The sequence below is a fragment of the Callorhinus ursinus genome, unplaced genomic scaffold (assembly GCF_003265705.2).
Source record: "Callorhinus ursinus isolate GAN/ISIS: 27379988/994484 unplaced genomic scaffold, GSC_fseal_2.0 scaffold26, whole genome shotgun sequence".
Classification (NCBI taxonomy): domain Eukaryota; kingdom Metazoa; phylum Chordata; class Mammalia; order Carnivora; family Otariidae; genus Callorhinus; species Callorhinus ursinus.
Window position 1 is genome coordinate 4,038,498 of NW_027397088.1, and position 20,384 is coordinate 4,058,881.

Sequence of the window (20,384 nt, forward strand, 5' to 3'; positions counted from 1 at the left end):
TGGATGCTTGTGCAGATAGAACATGAATACATGGCTCAATGGGTAAATGCATGAGAACTGTGTGATATCTATCTCCCCTCCTCGACTTCATGTCCTTAAGGGCAGGAACAGTGTCTCTCCTATTTATATTTGTATTCCCATTGCCCAGCTCCATAAATATTTGTTGAGTAAATGAGTAAATAAATAAATAAAGTGGAATAAAGAGATGTGACAATATTTGGATTTCACAATAGCCAAGGATTGTGCAAATCCACAATACAATTGTTTTTATGTTTTTATCACTTTTGTAGACTAAATATAACAGACCTTTATAGGAGAGATGCTTAGTTAATGACACAGCATGATACACATTTAAAATATCTGTGGAGTTAAGCAATGATTAAAGCTAATATTTAAAAAATGAAACTAACTGCTTCTGTTAGAGCAGTGAGATTTCAAGTAGCCTGTGTACCATTTTGTTTTTAATCAGAGTAATTTATAAATGGGCATGACTCCTGCAGGCAAGCAAAGGCAAACCCTTTAATATATAAGAAAATTGCACAACATGGAAAATTACTTGCCTCTGTCATGAGGAATGTAGACCCAAAGTACGTGTTTATTTTTATTAGAATATTGGGAAGGAGAAGAGAGATTTAGGAAGTAACAAAATCCTGAATCACACGGAGACTTAGTGCCCTGGCCTTGTTTCCAGAAGCCATTCAACAGAGTTGATTGGAAAGCATGGGCAGGGCAGTGCACATAGGAAAACAAAATGTAACTTCCATGATAAATAGCATCAACATATGAGAAGCGCAGAAGGTCAACCTCAAATGGAGGAATATGTCTCGTGAGTGGTCTATTTAATGCTTGACAAACTGTAAGTTCTGTCACTGTAAAGGTAAAAGTCGTGGTCATCAGTTCGGGGCACGTAGGTTCATCTGCAGATCTGAGCCCGCAAATGTGAACTGCACTGTGCTCAAAGGCACTGTGGTGGATTCAAATATGATGCCCCCAACATCTGAGTGATGCTCATCTTCACCAATAATTAAGAAATAGAAATAAAAATCGGGGCACCCCGGTGGCTCAGTTCGTTAAGCGGCTGCCTTCAGCTCAGGTCATGATCTCAGGGTCCTGGGATTGACACCTGATTCGGGCTCCTTGCTCAGCAGAGCCTCTGCTTCTCCCTCTACCCCTCCCCCACTCGTGTTCACACGCTTTTGCTCTCTCAAATAAAATCTTTAAAAATAAATAAATAAAATGGGAGTGAGGTATTTTTTATCAGGTTGGCCAAATTTTTGAATCTGATTATGTCCATTCTTAGAAAATATGAAATTTTAGGGATGCCTGGGTGGCTCAGTTGGTTAAGCGTCTGCCTTCTGCTCAGATCATAATCCCAGGGTCCTGGGATCGAGTCCAGCATCAGGCTCCCTGCTCAGCAGGGACCCTGCTTCTCCCTCTGCCTGTTGCTCCCCCTGCTTGTGCTCTCTCTCTCTCTCTGTCTCTTTCTCTCTGACAAATAAATAAATAAAATATTTTTTAAAAAAAGGAAAGAAGAAAATATGAACTTTTAGGACATAAACACAGGCATATAAAAATTTTTAAGTTTTCCTAAAATTGATCTTCATTTCTAACTCAAGAGCCACTGTTTTGTTTGGCAGAAACAACTTCAACTTAGTCAGTGAAGGTTAGTATTTGTCGGGTTGGGAGACCCTCAGTCACCCCAGGGCTTTTACCCTCCCCACTGAGGTGGATTCAGAGCAATGCGAGGTGGCGGTGATGGGGGCCAGGGGCGCACCAGAGAGGCGCATCCTACACGGCCTCTTCTCCGCCTGCCTTCCAGACTCACGCATTCTCAGACTCCCGTCCCTGGAGGCTCACGTTATAAAGTTCTCACTGACATATCCTGCCCTGTCCCATTGTGAGGGTTAATTTTATGTGTCATCTTGACTGGACCATGGGGTGCCCAGATATTTGGCTAAACATTATTTCTGTGAGGGTGGTTCTGGATGAGATTAGCACTTGAATTGGTAGACCGAGTGGAACAGATTGCTGTTCCCAGTGTGGGCAGGCATTATCCCGTCCATTGGAGGCCTGAATAGATTAAAGAGATGGAGGATGAGAGGATTTGCTCTCTAGCAGACTGTTGGGGCCGGATGTTGACCTTCTGCTCTCAGACGCAGACTCACACCATCGGCTCTCTGGATTCCCAGGCCTTTGGATTCAGACTGAACTACACCACCGGCTCTCCTGAATCTCTAGCTTGCCGATGCCAGACCACAGGACTTCTCAGTCTCCATAACCTTATGAGCCAATTTTTTAAAAAGATTTTATTTCTTTATTGAGAGAGAGAGAGCATGAGCAGGTGGAGGGGCAGAGGGAGAAGCAGACTCCCCACCAAGCAGGGAGCCCGATGTGGGGTTCGATCCCAGGACCCTGGGATCATGGCCTGAGCCAAAGGCAGCCACTTAACCAACTGAGCCACCCTGTGAGCCTTTTTTTTTTTTTTTATAATAAATGTCTTTAAATATAACCTATTGGTTCTGTTTCTCCAGAGAACCCTGACTCACATACCCCTTGTCTAGATAATGAGGACTCTTTGGCTACCTCTGTTCTTCCCAGTGAAAACATGAAACTTTCCAAAGCTCTCTTGCAACGTTCTGGGGCCCCACGAGGCTCCCAGCCTCAGGACCTCTCAGCCCCGACATGCAACTTGCAATTTCTACTCTACTGCTGGTACATCAAACTGGTGGGAGGGAACGTGGTTGGGTTTAATTTGCCATTTCCCAGAATCCAAAATAGAAACCGGTATGCAGATTTCTCGCTTGAGAAACTACCTAGGACTTTATCAGCTAGGATGCTTTTGTCTGCAAGGAACAGAAGATCCAACTGAAAATGCCTTTCGCAAGAAGAAATGTGTTATCCCATATAACAAAAATATTACAGCAGCAGTTCTCAAAGTGTTCTCTAGTGACCCCTGGAAGTGCCTGAAACCCTTTCAGGGCCTCTGTATGGTCAAAACCATCCATTCCAAGTGCAGGATAGACAACAGGTTTTAATTGTCATAAAGCAGAAGTCAGCAGTTATTTATAAAAAGCTTATTTCAAAGAAGGTTCTGTAAAAGTTTTATTGAAATACAACCACACTCGTGTGTTTATGTATCATTGTGGCTGTTGTTGAGCTGCACGGGCTGACTTCAGCAGTTGTAACAGAAACTTCAAGGCCTGCAGCGGGGAAAATATTTACTATCTGACCCTTTACAGAAAAAATGTACCGAGCCCTGTAATAAAGTGTATTTTTGGAGATCGTTTCAGAGTCCACATTATAACTAACCTTTAAGGAATTACAACTTGTTACGTTTTTGGTGTTTACCAAAGAAGAATACCCACGATTTTCTGAACATGAATAAAAAATACTCCCCCCTGCGCGCCTGGGTGGATCACTGACTGCCTCCGGCTCAGGTCATGATCCTAGAGTACAGGGATCGAGTCCCGTGTAGGGCTCCCTGCTCAATGGGGAGTCTGCTTCTCCCTCTGACCCTCCCCCCCTCATGCTCTCTCTCTCTCTCTCTCTCTCTCTCTCAAATAAATAAATAAATAAACAATCTTTAAAAAAAATACTCCTCCCTTTCTCCACTACATATCTGAGTGAGGCCAGATTTTTTTGTTTGTTTGATTTTCAAATGAAACAACAGATGAGAACAGATTGAATGCAGAAGCAGTTATGAAAATCCAGTTGAAAAGCCAGTATGAAAATCACTTATGAAAAGCCAGACATTAGAGGGATTTGCAAAAATGTAAAACAATGCCACTCATATCCCTAAGTTATTTTTTTGTTTTATAAAACATGGTTTTTCATAAAAAATGTTAGTTAAGGTAATATGTAATGGGTTTTTGATTCTATCAAAGATTAACGATCTATTTAAATTCATAATAATTACACCTTTTTAAATGTTCTTAATTTCAATTAATAATATGGTAAATATTGACGGTGATAAGCCACATACACAATTTTGTTGGGATCTTCAGTGATTATTCAGAGTGTCAGGGGGCCCTGAGGCTGACAGGTTTGAGAACAGCTAGTTTAGAGCCAGGACAGGTCCAGGATTGGTTACTCCATCTCACTGACTTTACCCCAGGCCCAGGTGTTTTCTAGACGGTTATTCTCAACACACTGTTGGCCTTCCCCTTATATCAGCTTCCCTCACACGGGCTGTGGCAACCCTCTGTGGCATCACATGCTTTCAGAGGCAGAAAAGGCACTACGTATTTTTACCCAACTATTTTTTAAGAGCAAAGAAAACCTCCCTCAGAACCAGAGTACTCTTTTTTTTTTTAACCACATAATAACCCGCCCCTTTTCCCCTAAAAAGTCTCATTAAAAGGAGTATATGGGAAGTAAATTGATTCCAGACCAACCCTCGTGCCATAAACAATGAGAGCACTGGACAAAATCTATGAAACAACCGTTTTCAGTCCTCGGAACACAGACCCAGGAGGACTGTACCTTCTGGAAAAAAAGAGAAACAAATGAGGTGAACCCTACAATCACTTGTGCTTTCTGCCTGAAGAACCTTCTAAACCATTGTACAGAGAGAAGGAATCCAAGTGGAGCCCAGCAGTCTTAGCTGAGAAAACAGAGACAGATGTTTGGAACGCTGAGGGAGGTTGAAGCTGCAAAGCCACGCAAAGAAATTGCCCCATAAACCTGCATGGCACCTTTGAAGGTTCTGGCTGAAGGCTGGCTTTGGGATGAACAGGTGAGATTCCACAAGGCCAAGCAAAGAACAACCACCAGGGAAAAAACAACTATTTGGTAATTATCGCTCACATGGCTGGAGACATTCGAGTTCTGAGCAGCCACAAGGAGTTATTTCAGTGAGCTACCCAGGATATTCAGTAGAAATCCCAGAAAGGTCCCACCTTAGGACTAGAACCTAAGTAGCACGGAAGGAAAGGTTACTCCAGATCCACCCAACGGAGCTTGGAAACAAGCCTGGGAAAGACCACGCTGATCTACAAGTAAGTGAACTACCTGCAAAAGCAAAGCCCAACACCCTTTACAAGAAGACAACAAAATCCACATGCTTTTTAAAAGTGAAACATTTGCAGGGCCCTAAATTCAATTAGAAGATGCTAGACAAGAAGAGGTAGGAAAATGTGACCCATAATTGGGGAAAATCAAAGCAATAGAAAAAGAGCCAGGAATGAAAAATTCTTTTAAATGTCAGTATGAGACAAGGATTTAAAAACAGCTGTTACGAATATATTGAAGGCTTTAAGCAGTCGGTGGAGCAGGGCTTGGAGAGGAGGCAGCTCGTTTGGGAGCAGTTCTGCATGAGGTGGGCGGGCGGCCCGGGGGGCTGGCGAAGCTGGGGTGGCAGCCGCTGGCCTGTGAGCCAGGCAGTGCTGTTTCATCCCTTTGTGCTGCAGGTGCACGTGTCCCTGCCCGGCCTCCCCATGATAACTCTCACCGAGGCCTCTTTCTCTTCTGCTACCCAGAGCCACGGGGCTACGCCAGCTGTGAGTTTGTAGGAATCAGCAACCCAAGAAAAAGTTTTACTCATCTGAGCTCCCTTCTGAGAATCCTCCCCCCAAGACAGGAAAATCCTGGTGCCTCCAGCTGGGGTCTGGTGCTCCTCTCTGCAGGGCCTGTGGCTATCTGGGCCCCCAAACCTGCCCCAGATGTCACAAGGCACATTACTGCAGTAGGCAGCATCCAAGTCCAGACCGGAGACTGGGACACAAGCAGGCTTGTGCACAGATCGTCCAGACAGTAGAGTTCTAGACTGCCACTTCCTTTTTCCAGGATTTGAAACCGGAATGGAAACAGAAGATGGGATTACACCTGAAGTTGTAGAAAAGGATGATGTCGCAGAGATTACAGGAAGCGTGGGAGAGGCGCCTGAAAAAGAACTGGATTCCATGGCGAAACATGGATCCAGGGAAGATAACATTTTGCAGAAGTTTAAACCCAAAATAGCTTTTGAATCCGGACAAATTCTCAGAAATTGGCAGAGGGATTGTCCTCATCTGGATTCCTGGTGAAAATAGCCCTCAAGAAAAGGATATTCCAGATTGCCCTTGTCGTGCCAAGAGAGTATTTGAATTCCAGGCCATGTCTCAGCAGCTCAGCTACCTCGAGGCAGACACACTGGGCACACGTGTTGACCAGGCCACCCGGCTGGCCTCCCCGGCGGTCAAAGCTATAGACTGGGCACTGGCTGCACAGATCAATTCGTAGGAAGCAAGACGTAACAGATACACCTTAAAGACACCGTCGTAAAACCTTTAAAATGCTGCTAATCTCTTCCACTTTCAAGAATTCCATGTCTTGGACTTTATCCTAAGGAAATAATGATGCCAGAGACACAAGTTCAAAAACGTTGTTTTAGGCATTGCTTACAATGCCTAAATATTGGTGCAACAGAAATTTCCAGTGACAGGGAATTAAATAAATTTTGGTAGGTCCACACAGGGCGAGGCTATGCAGTCTTAACAGTACAAACCTGTATGGACACCATGTAAGATATGGATCTAAATTGACACCAAGATACCATTATGAATGGCAGTCATAGTATGATCATATTTTCGTAAGAATATTTATACATATGTGTGTACATGGAAATAAATCTGGAAAGATATGCACTAGGTGTGAACTGGTTACCTACAAATGGTGAGACCAAGTGAAATGACCTTTTCACTTATATGTATGTCTTTCTACAATAAAAATGCGTAATGTGTCTAATAAAGGAAAAAGAAGTCTTTGTTTTGTGCTGTTGTTGGTGTGTGTTAGCGTGCATGGTTTTTGAATGGGGGTTGCGATTTCAAGAGAGGAGCAAGAAAACTAAATATTTTCCAAAACCCTTTCCCCATAAAATGGAAGAATGGATTTTTAGCAATCCAAAGATGTAAAGTGAAATGGTTTACAAAACTGTCAAATTGGGAAAGATTAGCCATGCCAAACATTAGGTGTAAAGCAAGATAGAACTAGTGTTAGAAGGTGCAAAGCATTTGGATTCCTTTTTCATCGCATTATATCCAAGGGTGCGAGATTTCCAGGGCAGGAGCAGATCTAAAATTCCTGACCCACTCTGTCTCTAAGTGCTTGGCATTAGACATCAGCACCCTACCCTCCTGTCCTTCGCTTGCTTACTTCGTATTCTCCTCACCCTGCGTTGACCGGGTTTTTATTGATTCTGTCCCGACAGCTGGGCTGTAAAATGTCACATAGCACGGATGACGCATGTTCACCCCGGAACATTTTTCATTCCTCAGCAGTCTGTCGCCCAGCCCTTCACCAGCTGCTGTGAGGCCAAGACTAATGACTTGGAAGCAGGTCAAAGTCCATGGGCATCTCAAATGGGAAAACCTGCCAGCAAGAGTTGAGACATTTCTCTACACTTAAGAAATTTCAAGTTTAGCGGAGAGAGAACTGGAATTTCAATGTAAAATTGTTCAGAACTGAGGGGATGCGGGAAATCCACCTGGGTGTTCAGAAAAGAATTCCTGAAAGGAGTGGTGGGGAGTCACATCTGGAAGCAGGTAAGTGCGCCATGAATGTCTATATTAGATTAGATTCTATAGATTGTCCATAGGAAGGAAGGGAGCAGGTACCAAATCTCAGACCCACTCAGCAGGAGCTGGAGGGGACAGGGTTCTAACACCAGGCAGGGCCTGAGGCAGGGTGAGTGGTGGGGGAGAGGATAAGTCGACTTTCAGCAGGTATCAGAAGGGCTATGTTAGGGCACTTGCACTTTATATTTGCAGAAACAGAATTGTAAGAAGAGAAATCACAGGGTCAGGTTTCACTGCCAACAACTACTCTTGCCACAGTATGAAGCATGGGTTGGAATTTTTCTTCGTTACATGGTGCCTCTGATATAGTAGGTGCTCAGGAAATATCTGTTGAATGAAAGATCAGTGAAGAAAGGAAAGAAAAAAATCCCTTTTTATAGGCTTAGTGGGTTTGCAGCAAAAAAAAAGTAGGTTATGGAACTCTCCAGACCGGTGGGGTGGGGGTGGGGAAATGTGACACGGATGTGACACACACAATCGGCTGCAGCTTGGCTTTATTTTGTTTTTGGTCTGCTAATGTTGCACTGGAAAGATTCATTCTGCCATCTTCAGAACTAGGATGCATTACAACTCTACCGACGACATTCTAGAGCCTGCTCCTTCCAGGATGGTCTGGCGGGCAGCAGCATCCCCAGCATGCTGGTTGGAAATGTGGAATCGCCAGCCCCGCCCCACCGACTGAGTCAGAATCTGCATTTTAATGAGTTCCCCCAAGAGGTGAGGAGGCGAAGAGTAGGCAGTTTCACGTTGGAGGTGCCAGTCTGGATGCAGAAGCTCTCTCACACGGGAGGAGTCATCAGGAGAACCTGGCAAGTGAGAAGAGCTAGGAATCCCCATTTCCCCCATTCTCTGCTTGAGGCTAAAAGTGGGACCTAACAGGAATCTACGGGTTTCTCCCCAAGTCCCAGAAATTCCACATGGTTCAACCTCACCCTTGGTTTGCTTTTTGTTTTTTCTTTTGGTGTATGAAAATTTATTACTGTCATGTGTGCACCATCAAACTTATGATATCAGTCTCTCCTTCTTGCCTTTTATGAGGCCGAAAGAGAAACATTGGCTATTTTGACATTCTTAATGTCTCCAGGAATGTCACTGACAGCAGGACTTTTCCAACCAAATCCAGCAACCAGAACTGGTTCATTTTCCTCAATAAATTTTGAACAACAATCACTGGGTACAAAGGCTGTGGTTTGTTTTCTGGTTTTTTGGGGTTTTTTTTTTTTTGCACTATTGATGAGTTGGACCCTCACATATTTCCTGATGGCAGAATTTGGCTGTTTGGCTTCAACCCCTACTTTTTCCAGCACAATTCCCTTTGCATGGGAAGTGCCTCCGAAAGGGTTGGCTTTCACAGCTGTGCCCAAATGGGCTTTCTTGTACTGTTTATAATGCCACTTCTGATCTTGACGGTGACAACGGAGCTTCCTGGCAGTACGAACACTGCAATACTTACCTGTCCTGCCAGCACCACAGGCCTGAGCAAGAGAGCGCAACCTCACACTTTGGGAGCACCCAGAATGAGTCTCATGTGTCCATGACTTTTCACTCAGCTACTCTGTGTGCATGCGTGTGTGCACAAGTGTGCGTGTGCGTGGGGTCACCATCCTCCTGCTCTCCGACCTGAGCACCAGCCATGCCTCCTAAGGACAGACGGGCAGGAGGCTTGCCTAGAAGGGCACTCTGTACCTTGCCAAGTCCCCCAGTTTGTAATCAGAATGATGCCTGATTATCACTAGAGCCGCTTGGCGCTCTAGTGGACAGAACGTTTAGCATAAGAGCTTTTTCATTTATTGTTGGACCTAGGAGCTAAAAGCTAGAGAAACCACCCAGAAGGAACTAGGGACTTAGTGAATGGTTTAAAAATGAGTTAAAACCAGGACATGAAAAGAATCTGGTTATCCATGCCCCTGCGGGGTAGATGTACTCACTTACCAGGAACCAACGTTCTCCATCTAATTCCCCATAACTATAGCATAATCATTTCCAAACTCCAGCCCATGCCACTGGGGACGAACGGACAGATCTTACTGAAGGATGTAATTATCATGAACAATCAATAGGCTGTGTGAGTGGAAGGCCGGATAGCACCAGGAGAAATGGAGTGAAGGTGGGTGGGGGAAGAATACCAGGCCAAGGTCACAGAGCTGAAGGATTTGTTCAAGAAGGTTTAAAGCTCCAAAGAGAAGTGCTGACTGATGAAGTGTCTTCATCACCAGTGGCTCAGGGATCCCTGAGGGAACAAAGGGGAAACTCTGGGTCGCCCCAAGGCCAGAGGTCCCACCTCAGGCCATACCCAGAAGTGAGAGAGAAAGAAGGAAGCCAGTACCTAGGGGGACAGAGTGCTCTGTCCCAGGTCCACTGTGGCCCAAATGACTGAGTCTCTCTGCTCGGTGCCTATCTCAGGCAGAGTTGAAGGAAGACATGGGAGGGGAGCCCATGGGTTGTGCTGGCTGAGCTAAGCTGCAAGACAGTTGAGTTAGGACAAGAATCTTGTGACTCGGAGGTGCCTGGGTGGCTCAGTGGGTTAAACATCTGACTCTTGATTTTGGCTCAGGTCGTGTTTTCAGGGTCCTGGGATGGAGCCCCACATCAGGCTCTGCACTCAGCATGGAGTCTGTTGGAGATTCTCTTTCTCCCTCTCTCTGCCCCTCCCCGTGCTCTCTCTCTTTCCCTAGAAAAAAGGATCCTGTAGCCTGGATGTCCTTTGTTTCCAGGCTTTAGAGTTTCTAGTTTCTAATTTCTTCAATGATGTTTCTAAGCTCATCTTATGGAACTATCATGCAAAAGGGCTCCCCACCTGGCAAAGAATTGGGGGGTGTCAGTGAACCCCTAGATTGCACAAGCAGTGGTGATCTGGCAGTGACTTGCCTGAAGGCCTGGGCAGGGAAGCTGGTATAGGGACAGTGGGGTCCCCAGAAGGGCCAGGGTGAGGAGCAGCTGGGAAGGCTGCTAGTCCCCTCCCTCCTGGACTTGGAATTCTCTTCTTCTTCCTCTTTTAGTCAACAGCTTCAGGGTGTGTTTATCCTTAGCAGGCTCCCCTTTCTGGAAGGTCATTACTGGGGCTCACAGAGAGAAGGCCTTCTTTGGCACACGTCCTCCTTTCTCCCACCTCCTGCCTGGCCTCGCGGGTTACTTCTGAGCTTCTGATTCTGTAGGAAGCATCACAGACCAGGAAAATACTGCAAAAAATAACACATCTCCTACATTTTTAAAGAAATTTCTAGTGGAAACCTTGCATAATTGAATACAGGACTCAACACTTACGAAAAAAAAAAACCATTCTTAGGAATAGAAGGGAGACACACACATTGGTACTGTATAATGAAGATCGGCCCACAAAGACTGTTCTGGGTAAAAGCTGGGTAGATGGCAGCCTGCCCTCCTTCTGTGCCAGTACACACATCCACCCATTGGCTTTATGAGCAGATCCAAACAAAGGGGCTTGATTGTGTGAAATGCCAGCCTGGCTCCTTCGCCAGCCCGCACATCTCCCCAGGTGATGGGGTGGCGTGGGGCTGGGGGTGCACGTCACAGGTTGGGAGAGCAGGACTGCTCAGTCCGGACTCCTCTTCCAGCAGAAGAAGGCAAAGCTGTAATCTGCTGTGTCTCCCACAAAGAGAACGAGATAGGATCTACACCAAGCAGCAACAACCCTGTCTTCCTCCCAGAGAACTGTCAACATTGCCAGGGAAGAGGAAAACAGATAAAAGGAGAGGAGGCCAGGCTGACGGCGAGGAGAAGCTTGCAGCTCTGCAGAGGAGACAGCACTAATTATCTCACCGCGGGTTCTTTAATAACATAGCTTGGCTATTTCAAAAGCTACTGTTGAAATCAGTCCACCCTCCTACAAGAACCCTAATTCCTATTATTAGGTGGATCACATTAGACTTTCGAGTTTGGGGGGATGTAAATGTTGCTTCTTTATGAAAATTGCCCTGGTTTCAAACCAATAAGAATTAGTTGATGTCATCTCTGTGTTTCCATAGCATCTATTTTTTTTTTTCTTTTTTAGTTTCAGAGGTAGAACTTAGTGAGTCATCAGTTGCATATAACACCCAGTGCTCATCACATCACATGCCCTCCTTAGTGCCCATCACCCAGTTACCCCATCCGCCCACCCACCTCCTCTCCAGCAACCCTCAGTTTGTTTCCTAGAGTTAAGCGTCTCTTATGGTTTGCCTCCTTCTCTGTTTTCATCTTATTTTATTTTTCATTCCCTTCCCCTACGTTTATCTGTTTGGTTTCCTACATTCCACGTATGAGTGAGATCATATGGTATTTGTCTTTCTCTGACTTATTTCGCTTAGCATAATACCCTCTAGTCCCATCCACATCATTGCAAATGGCAAGATTTCATTCTTTTTGATGGCTGAGTAGTCTTCCATTGTGTGTGTGTGTGTGTGTGTGTGTGTGTGTGTATCACATCTTCTTTATCCATTCATCTGTCAATGGACATCCGGGCTCTTTCCCTATCTTGGCTATTGTGGACACTGCTCCTATTCCCTAGCATCTTCACAGCAGTGACCACAGCCTGGCTGTACTTAACTGTGCATATATTTGCCTTCCCGACTAACTTGGAAACTTCCTGAAGGCTAGAGTTTGTTTATTCAAATTTGTGATTTTTAGCACAGCATTGTGCATAGTGGGTATCTAATAAACATTTGTTGAAGTAAATGGGTAATGAAATAGAGACATGGCAGTCAGAACTACAAGACTTTAGAAATGACTGGATCCTGGGAGATTTGGAAGATCGTGGAGGTGGGACTGTAAGTTTGACTCTCCCTTGACCATCCGCCCCTACTAGCCCCCATCAAAAAACAGACCAAGAAGCTAAGTAAATGAACTCTCAAATGAAAAAAAATCAAAGTTCCCTTTCAGAACAAGCCTTACGGTGATATCCTCCATAATATGGAGGATAGGATTAATAGCAGTAAGGGAAAAATCAGAATCCCAGTAAAAATGAAGGAGGGAGCATTAAAGATCTCTAAGGTAGGGCGGTTTCTGAAAACAACAGAAGGGGGAACTATAGAGCCAGGCAGCTCTTAAAGCTCTCCTGGCCTTTCTCTTACTCCTAAAACCACAATAAAACTCGTTTCACTTAAACATGGGCAACAGAAAAGGATCATGACAAAATCCATACAAAATTACTAATAATATCAAGAAGAATTAGGAGCAGAATAATGTCCCTGCAGATGACGAGAGTATGCCAGAAAGACAACAGATACAAACTGGTGAAAACTATAACCTAAAATTTCAAATTAGCTAAAAAAAGAAAAAGTCAAGCAAAGGATCACAAATGCGGAAGAAAAAAATACATTAAAATTAGAAAAACTCTGAAATGAGATTCTTGGAGAAAAGAAATACTTGTAAAAAGGGAAAGAACTGAGAAAAAACATAAAAAAATTGCAAATGAAGTCCAAATTAAAAGGAATATAGGAGCAAATAAACAGGACAGACACTAAGAGAATTGGTAGATAGAAGGAAAGAAAACACATTTTAATCAAAAGAAAATGAAGAGAGGATTTCTACTTCTGGCTGTGATGGAGCAGGAGGAGTTGGATTTATTTGCCTGACCGCAATAACTAAAAAAAGTGGGCATAATATATGAAACAATGGTTCTCAGGACATTGGACAACAGGCAGCGCATGATAGCGACCCCCGAGGAAAGGGAAACACATGAAATTAGCTTGTGATTGTCCCAACAGATTTGGAGGATGCAGTGCGGGGGGGGGGGGGGGGCACCCAAACAGAGCTTGGTGGGTGCACTGAGTTGAGCAGAGAGAAAGCAGAATTCAGAGCACCCAAGTCAGGGGGAGCTACCAGGCAGAACACAGACGTGGGAGGAACTTCACTGAAAGAGCTCTGGAGATCTGCAGAGAGGCCCTCTCTAGTCTTGAGCTGAGAACTGATACGAATGTGCAAAATTAGGAATTACTCGAGAATAGGGAGGGAACAACTGGAAAGCAGCAGACCAAACAATTCCTTGAGCTCACACAGGGCTAGGAATGATTTGTGTTCCTGTTGACTGGAATGGAAATGCCTCAAGGGCATTGTCTTACTAGTGGGGTTAAATTATCCCCAGACCAGAGTTCTCTGGACCTGCCCTAGTAAAGCTTAAAAGCAAGCTTTGAAAAGATCCAACCAATTCCAAGTAATGTCATTGTATGCCAGGATGAAGTGCAACTACATTTAAAGGACTACAACATATCCAGCGCTCAACAACAAAAAACTCACAATGTCTGCCATTCAATCAAAAGTTACAAAGAAGCAGGAAAATATGGCCCATAACCATGAAGAAAATCACTCATACAAATAGACTAGAAAAGACAAAGGTGATGAAGACAAGGCCCAAAAAGCAGCTGGCATAAACATGTGCCCCTCATTCAAGAAAGGAGAGGAGAGTGTGGACACAAAGAGAGAAATGGGCTCAATCCCAGGACCCCGGGATCATGACCTGAGCGGAAGTCAGACGCTTAACCGACTGAACCACCAGGGCGCCCCAAGAAATGGAAAATTTTTAAGAGACAAAAATAGAACTAGAAATTAAAAATATAATATCTGAGATGAAAAATACTTGTATGAAATTAGCAGCAGATTAGGCACTGCAGAAAAGATCAGTGGATGGAAGTCACAGCCGTCAAAACTGAAGCAAAGAGAGAAAGGTCTGAACAAAAGATGAACAGATCTGGGGCACCTGAGTGGCACAGTTGGTTAAACATCAGACTCTTGGTTTCGGCTCAGGTCCTGATCTCAGCGTTATGAGATCAAGCCCCACCTTGGGCTCCACCCTCAGTGAGGAGTCCGCTTGAGACTCTCTCTCCCTCTGCCTCTCCTGCTCCTGCTCTTTTTCTCCAAAATAAATCAATAGGGGCACCTGGGTGGCTCAGTTGGTTAAGCGACTGCCTTGGGCTCAGGTCATGATCCTGGAGTCCCGGGATCAAGTCCCACATCGGGCTCCCTGCTCAGCAGGGAGTCTGCTTCTCCCTCTGACCCTCTTCCCTCTCAGGCTCTCTGTCTCTCATTCTCTCTCTCTCAAATAAGTAAATAAAATCTTAAAAAAAAATCAATCAATAAACCTTTAAAAAAATGAACAGATCATCAATAGATTATGAGACTATGTCAAGACCTCTAAAATACATGTTATTAGAATCCCAAAATAAAGTGGGGGATGGAAGAATATTTGAAGAAATTATGGTGGAAAATTGTATGATTTTGATGAAATCTATAAGCTCACAGATTCAAGAAGTTCAATGAATCCCGAGCAGAATAAAATTCCAAGTAGGATAGGAAACCATACCAAGGCACATCATATTAAATATGTTGAATGGTGACAGATGGTAGTAACTACCTGTAAGTGGTGAGCATTACATAATATATAGAAGTGTTGAATCACTATGTTGTGCACCTGAAACTAATATAACATTGTGTATCAATTATCCTTAAATAATAAAATTTTTTTAAAAAAAGAAAAAGGAGGGGCACCTGGGCGGCTCAGTCAGTTAAGCGTCTACCTTCGGCTCAAGCCATGGTCCCAGGGTGTTGGGATCAAGCCCCATGTTGGGCTCCCTGCTCACTGGGGAACCTGCTTCTCTCTCTCCCGCTGCCACTCCCCCTGCTTGTGCTCTCTCGCTCTCTTTCCGTCAAATAAATAAATAAAATCTTTAAAAAAATAAAAATAATTTTAAAAAGAGAAAAGGATCTTCTTAATAAAAGCAGCTAGACAAAAATAGATCATTACATACAGGGAAACAAAGTTGAAAATTACTAGTGACTACTCATACAGCACAACCTGGAAACAATAGAATGGCATCTTTAAAGTGCTGGCAGAAAACAAGTCATCTCTGTAAAATTCTACATCCAGGAAAAATATCTGTCAAAAATAAGGCAGAATAAAGACTTTCTCAGCCAAATAAAAGCTGAGATTCATGCCCCAGATCTGCACTACAAAAAAATGTTAAAGGAAGTTTTTCAGGTAGAAGGAAACGTGATCCACCCAAACAGATGAAGAGACCTGAGTTGTAAATATGTGGATAAATATGTTCTTTTTAGATCCCCCCCCCCGCCCCGCTTAGGAAGCATGTTGCTGTAAGAATCTCACCCTGTGCATGGAGTGAGACGGTATTATTTGACAGTAGATGATAGCAAATTAAAGATTTATATTAGAAACCCCAGAGTAACCACTAAAACCATACACACAACTAAGCCAATAGTGGAGATAAAAATGGAATAAAAAGCCCCACTCATAATAGATAACCAATGAACAATAGCCAAAATTGAGGCTGAAACTCTCAGGACGGAAACTGACATTGCCTGGCTCCTAGAACTGGGCTCTTAGTATATCAAAAATGCAAGGAATGTGCTACACGAGGCATCAGAGTAAAGAAAGGTTTCTGAGAAAAAGTGGAACTTTAGCCTAACTCTAAGAACTGAAAATCATTTTGGGGAGAGAAGTAAAATAAGATAGTCTTGGGAGAGAGGATGGTATATGTAATGACCAAAGTAGGAGAAGAGGAAGAACGTCATTTTTTAGTTGGAGAAATTAAGACTACAAAGTGTTCATGCTGAAAGTAACAAGAGAATATTGGAAAGTAATAAGAGAGGTAAAGAGGTTTGCCAGATGGTCCAGTGCTTTGAATTTAGACTTGGGCCGGTGGGCAAGATGGAGCCTCTGAAGGGTTGCTTGTCTCTGATTCAGGCACGCGTCCTCAGCTGCCACTCTGGATACCCCTTTTTAATGGGCTATAATCACTTTTTTTTGCTGTTGTATTGCAAATACCATGCACTTTGGAGTCAGAAATCCCCGGCGTTTATATCCAGGTCCTCCACCTAGAGCAGACTGATTTGGGGCAAATTACTTAATCTAAGCCTGAATTGTTTTCGGAACTGTCAGTTCCCTAAAAGAGGAGACTCCCAGTCACATGGTAGTTGATCAACGTCCCTTTTCCCCTGCCTACATTACTGATTCAGGGATGGGCACCTGACACAGTTCTGGCCAGTCTGTGTTCTTCTTCTCTCAGGGTCTCTAGCAACACGGTGCTAGGAGCCTAAAGTTGGGGAGAGGCTGCCAAAGAAGGAAGCCAAAACACAAGAATGCAGAGCCCAGAGAGTGATAGAGGAGAAAGGTCTGATAACATATTTAGAGGCTCCAGAATTAGTCATGGTAGAACTTCAAAGATCTGCCCCTGGACTTTTTGATTGAGTCAATAATTTCCCAAACTTACCCTTTTGTAAGTAAATTTTTAAATGATTTTGGACATAGCCAAAAGCACCTAAACTAGGGGCGCTTGGGTGGCTCAGTTGGTTAAGCGTCCAACTCTTGATTTTTGCTCAGGTCATGATCTGAGGGTATTGGGATCAAGCCTCGCCTCGGGCTCCGCACTCAGTGGAGAGTCTGCTTAGGATTCTGTCTCTCCCTCTGCACCTCCCTGAGCGTGCTTTCTTTCTCTCTCTCTCAACTAAATAAATCTTTAAAAAAAAGGTCTAAAAACACTTAAACTATATAGCGTTTCTGTAGGATGAAATGAGATAAATGTGTAACAGACAGCACATGTTTGATTAATACTGGCCGTTTTCATTTTCTTATCACTATATATACCTTAATGACATTTAAAACTCTGCACAAGTAGCTATTAAGAACTCAATTTTATAGAAGGATTTAGAGAAGGGAGGTGACTTGTTAAGGTCCCAAAGTCGATAAACAACATAATTGAGCTCTCTCTCCATTCTACACTATAGGCTCTGCAGTCACATTCCTAACACGTAATAGGCACTTGGTAAATGTTGATTCTCTTCCTCTTTCCTGTACATGAGATCCTGAAATCATGCCTATCTACCCAGAGATCTAGAGGAAAGCAGAACCTGGAAGGTTGCTTCTCTAGATCTGGCTCACTTAGGTATAGTCTGCATTAACTTTGATCTTACCTCCTTAGTGCTTGACTCTTCCTGTCTTAACCTCTGAAAACTCATCCCTTGGGCCCTTTGACTGCATTAGTCACCGACACCTACCCATATCTTCCTGAGCAGGTGTGTCCCATAATTTCCTCCACTTGTCCCATGTGGTCCCACAGCTGCTCATGCCTGGAGTGCTCCCTGGTGTCCTCTCCTCCCACCCAATTCATCAAAGTACTCTTGGTTCTTTCTCCTCAGTGATCAGGTTTGTGAGTCCCAGTGAAATATATTCGTGAAAAAAAAAATCCCATTGCTTTAGCTGAAAAATGTTCATGATCAGCCCAACCTAATATGAACATTCCATTATAGGTCATTGAAAGAAATCTCTCTAGAAGTCATGGACATGTGTTGTTGACTAAAAGTTAGAAATGCTGAAAAGTAAGTAAACATTTTGATTCAGAAATCTGAATCAAGAAATATTTTCATTCAGTCTTCGGCTCTCTGTTGTAGAAAATGAGGACTCTTAGTTTCATGAAGGTTTTTGCAAACTGATGTCTATGGAGAGCACTGGAAGAGGAGCAGTGAGATCTGGGTCAATGTCACTTCTTAGCCACTCTTTAATTATGGAAGAAACTACCAGTTTCCCATCCAGTGTCCATTCTCCACTTCTTCCTTCCTAATAGAACGTCTAAATGGTTGAGAGGCTGGATTATGTGCCCATCTAAAAACCAACTTTGTGCAGCCTTCCCTGCAGAAAAGGAAGTACAAGTAGAAGTCATTGGGGGCACTCCTGCCATGGTCTTTAAAGTGGCTTACTCAGCTGGAAGGTACCTTTTTACCCTTCTTCTTCCCCTCTTCCATGCTTAGAACCCAGGTATCATGACCAGAGCTGCAATGGCCATTCTGTGGCCTGAGGAGAACATGAGGCAGAAAGCCAGTGACAATGATCAGTAGAGCAGAAAGAGGATATTGTGGAGCCACAAGGCCTACGCTGTGTGTCTCTAGACTTTTTTAAGGGAGAGGAAAAAAAATAATCCAGAGTCACTGTTGCTAGAAGCCAAATATCAGCCCTAACTGATACAGTGACCTGGGAACATTGCTAATTAAGCAATGAGGCTTCGTTTCTTCATTTGCAAACTGATGGAGTCCTGTTAGATCCCTACAGTCCCCACCATTTCTATAACTACAATTTTAAGACTCTATACGGGTGCCCAAGTACAAAAGCCAGGGCTGGCCTGATTTCTATCCTATCTTGGCCTTCCAGGCAAATTCGAAAGCATCTACATCCTTAGGTGGAAGTCAAAATGATTATGAACATAGAGTTACCACCACGTGACCCAGCAATTCTACTCCTAGATATATACCCAGGAGAAATGAAAACACACACACACACACACACACACACAAACTTGTACATGAGTGTTCATAGCAGCATTACTCTTAATAGCTAAAAAGTGGAAACAACCTAAGTGTCCACCAATTGATGAATAGGTAAACAAAATGTGGCATATCCATACAATGGAATAGTATTCATGCATAAACAGGAATGAGGTTCTGAAACATGTTACAACACAGATGACCCTTGGAAACATTATGCTAAGTAAAAAAAAAAAAGCCAGACACAAAAAAAAAACACGTCCTGTATGATTCCATTTATATGAAATGTCCAGAACAGGCAAATCCATAGTGACAGAAAGATTAGTGGTTGTGCAGGGGTTGGAGGGAGAGGGGCTAAGGAGGGACTGCCAGTGGGCATGGGTTTGTGTTTTGGGTGATGATTCTGCCATTACATAGTGGTAATAGTTGCACAACTCCGTGAATATACTAACACTCACTCACTTGTACTCTTTTGCATGGTGAATTTTATGGCATGTCAGTTCTATCTCAGTTAAAGGAAACGAAAATAGGATTATGAAACATTTTCAGTGAAATAGACTGCATCCTACTTGGGTATGTGTTGGCAAGCGTGCCTTAAGAAAAACATGAGGAAAAGGGCGCCTGTGTGGTTCAGTCAGTTAAGTGTCCGACTCTTGATTTCAGCTCAGGTTATGATCTTAGGATCGTGAGATGGAGCCCCGTATTGGGATTCACACTCAGTGGGGAGTCTGCGTGGGATTCTCTCTTCCTTTCCCTCTGCCCTTCCTCCACCCCAGTGTGCACGCTCTCTCTCTCTCTCTCTCAAAACCAGACCAAACAAAACCAAAGAAAAGTGAGGAACAAGATGGATAGGGAGAAAGCCTCTAAGAAACAAGGGTATTAGTGAGTCAGTTTTCAAGTAAATAGCTCAACTTTGAGGTACATTTAGAAAAGCATGACTACACAATAGAATCTCTCTTAAACAATGGGAAGAAATCAGCATTATAGTAGATGTCAAATAGCTTTGTCTAGTGTATGTCACGTATTAACTAAAATGGGGGTGTGTAAAAGGTGGCGCTCCAAAGTGCTATTTCCTACTCATTAACTTCCTACTCATTTTCACAATAACTATGCCCCGATAGAATATTCTTGCAATCATGATTACATTAGGACATCGTATATGTCTTGTTTCAGAACCAGGAAATTCAGCATCATCTGTCAGTGACCCCACTAGAGACAAAAGCCCTTCGGCACCTCGTCTGTGCCCCACCCATCCAGGGAGGTTGAGCTACAGACCAAGGGACACCTTTGGGTTTTTTCTGGAAGCCAGGAAATTTCTCTTTCCCTTCTTCGTGTGGCCTTGTACATAACGGGACCTGAGAGATGCAGCTGTAGAGAAAAGAACACTAAGTCCAAGATCTGATTTGTACAGAAAAAGTTCAGTGGTCTGAGACAAGTCTCTGAGCCTCCATCTCTTTCCTTACAAAATAAGGAGGTCAAACTAGATGATCTCTTAAGGTTACTTTTGGTTCAAATTTCTATTAATCTAGCATCCTTGTGATGAAATGGGAAACCTACCATAGTCTA

At 43.6% G+C, this 20,384-nt stretch overlaps 1 protein-coding gene and 2 pseudogenes across 1 annotated transcript in view; 1 reads left to right on the forward strand and 2 right to left on the reverse strand.

Moving 5' to 3' along the window:
• The window catches only part of TUBB2A (tubulin beta 2A class IIa), a 39,557-nt gene that overhangs the window by 13,842 nt on the left and 5,331 nt on the right, over nt 1-20,384 (reverse strand). The gene's annotated exons all lie outside the window — the stretch shown is intronic.
• Nucleotides 5,208-6,247, forward strand: LOC112838128 (programmed cell death protein 2 pseudogene; annotated as a pseudogene).
• On the reverse strand, nt 8,111-9,188 carry LOC112838129 (small ribosomal subunit protein uS12-like; annotated as a pseudogene).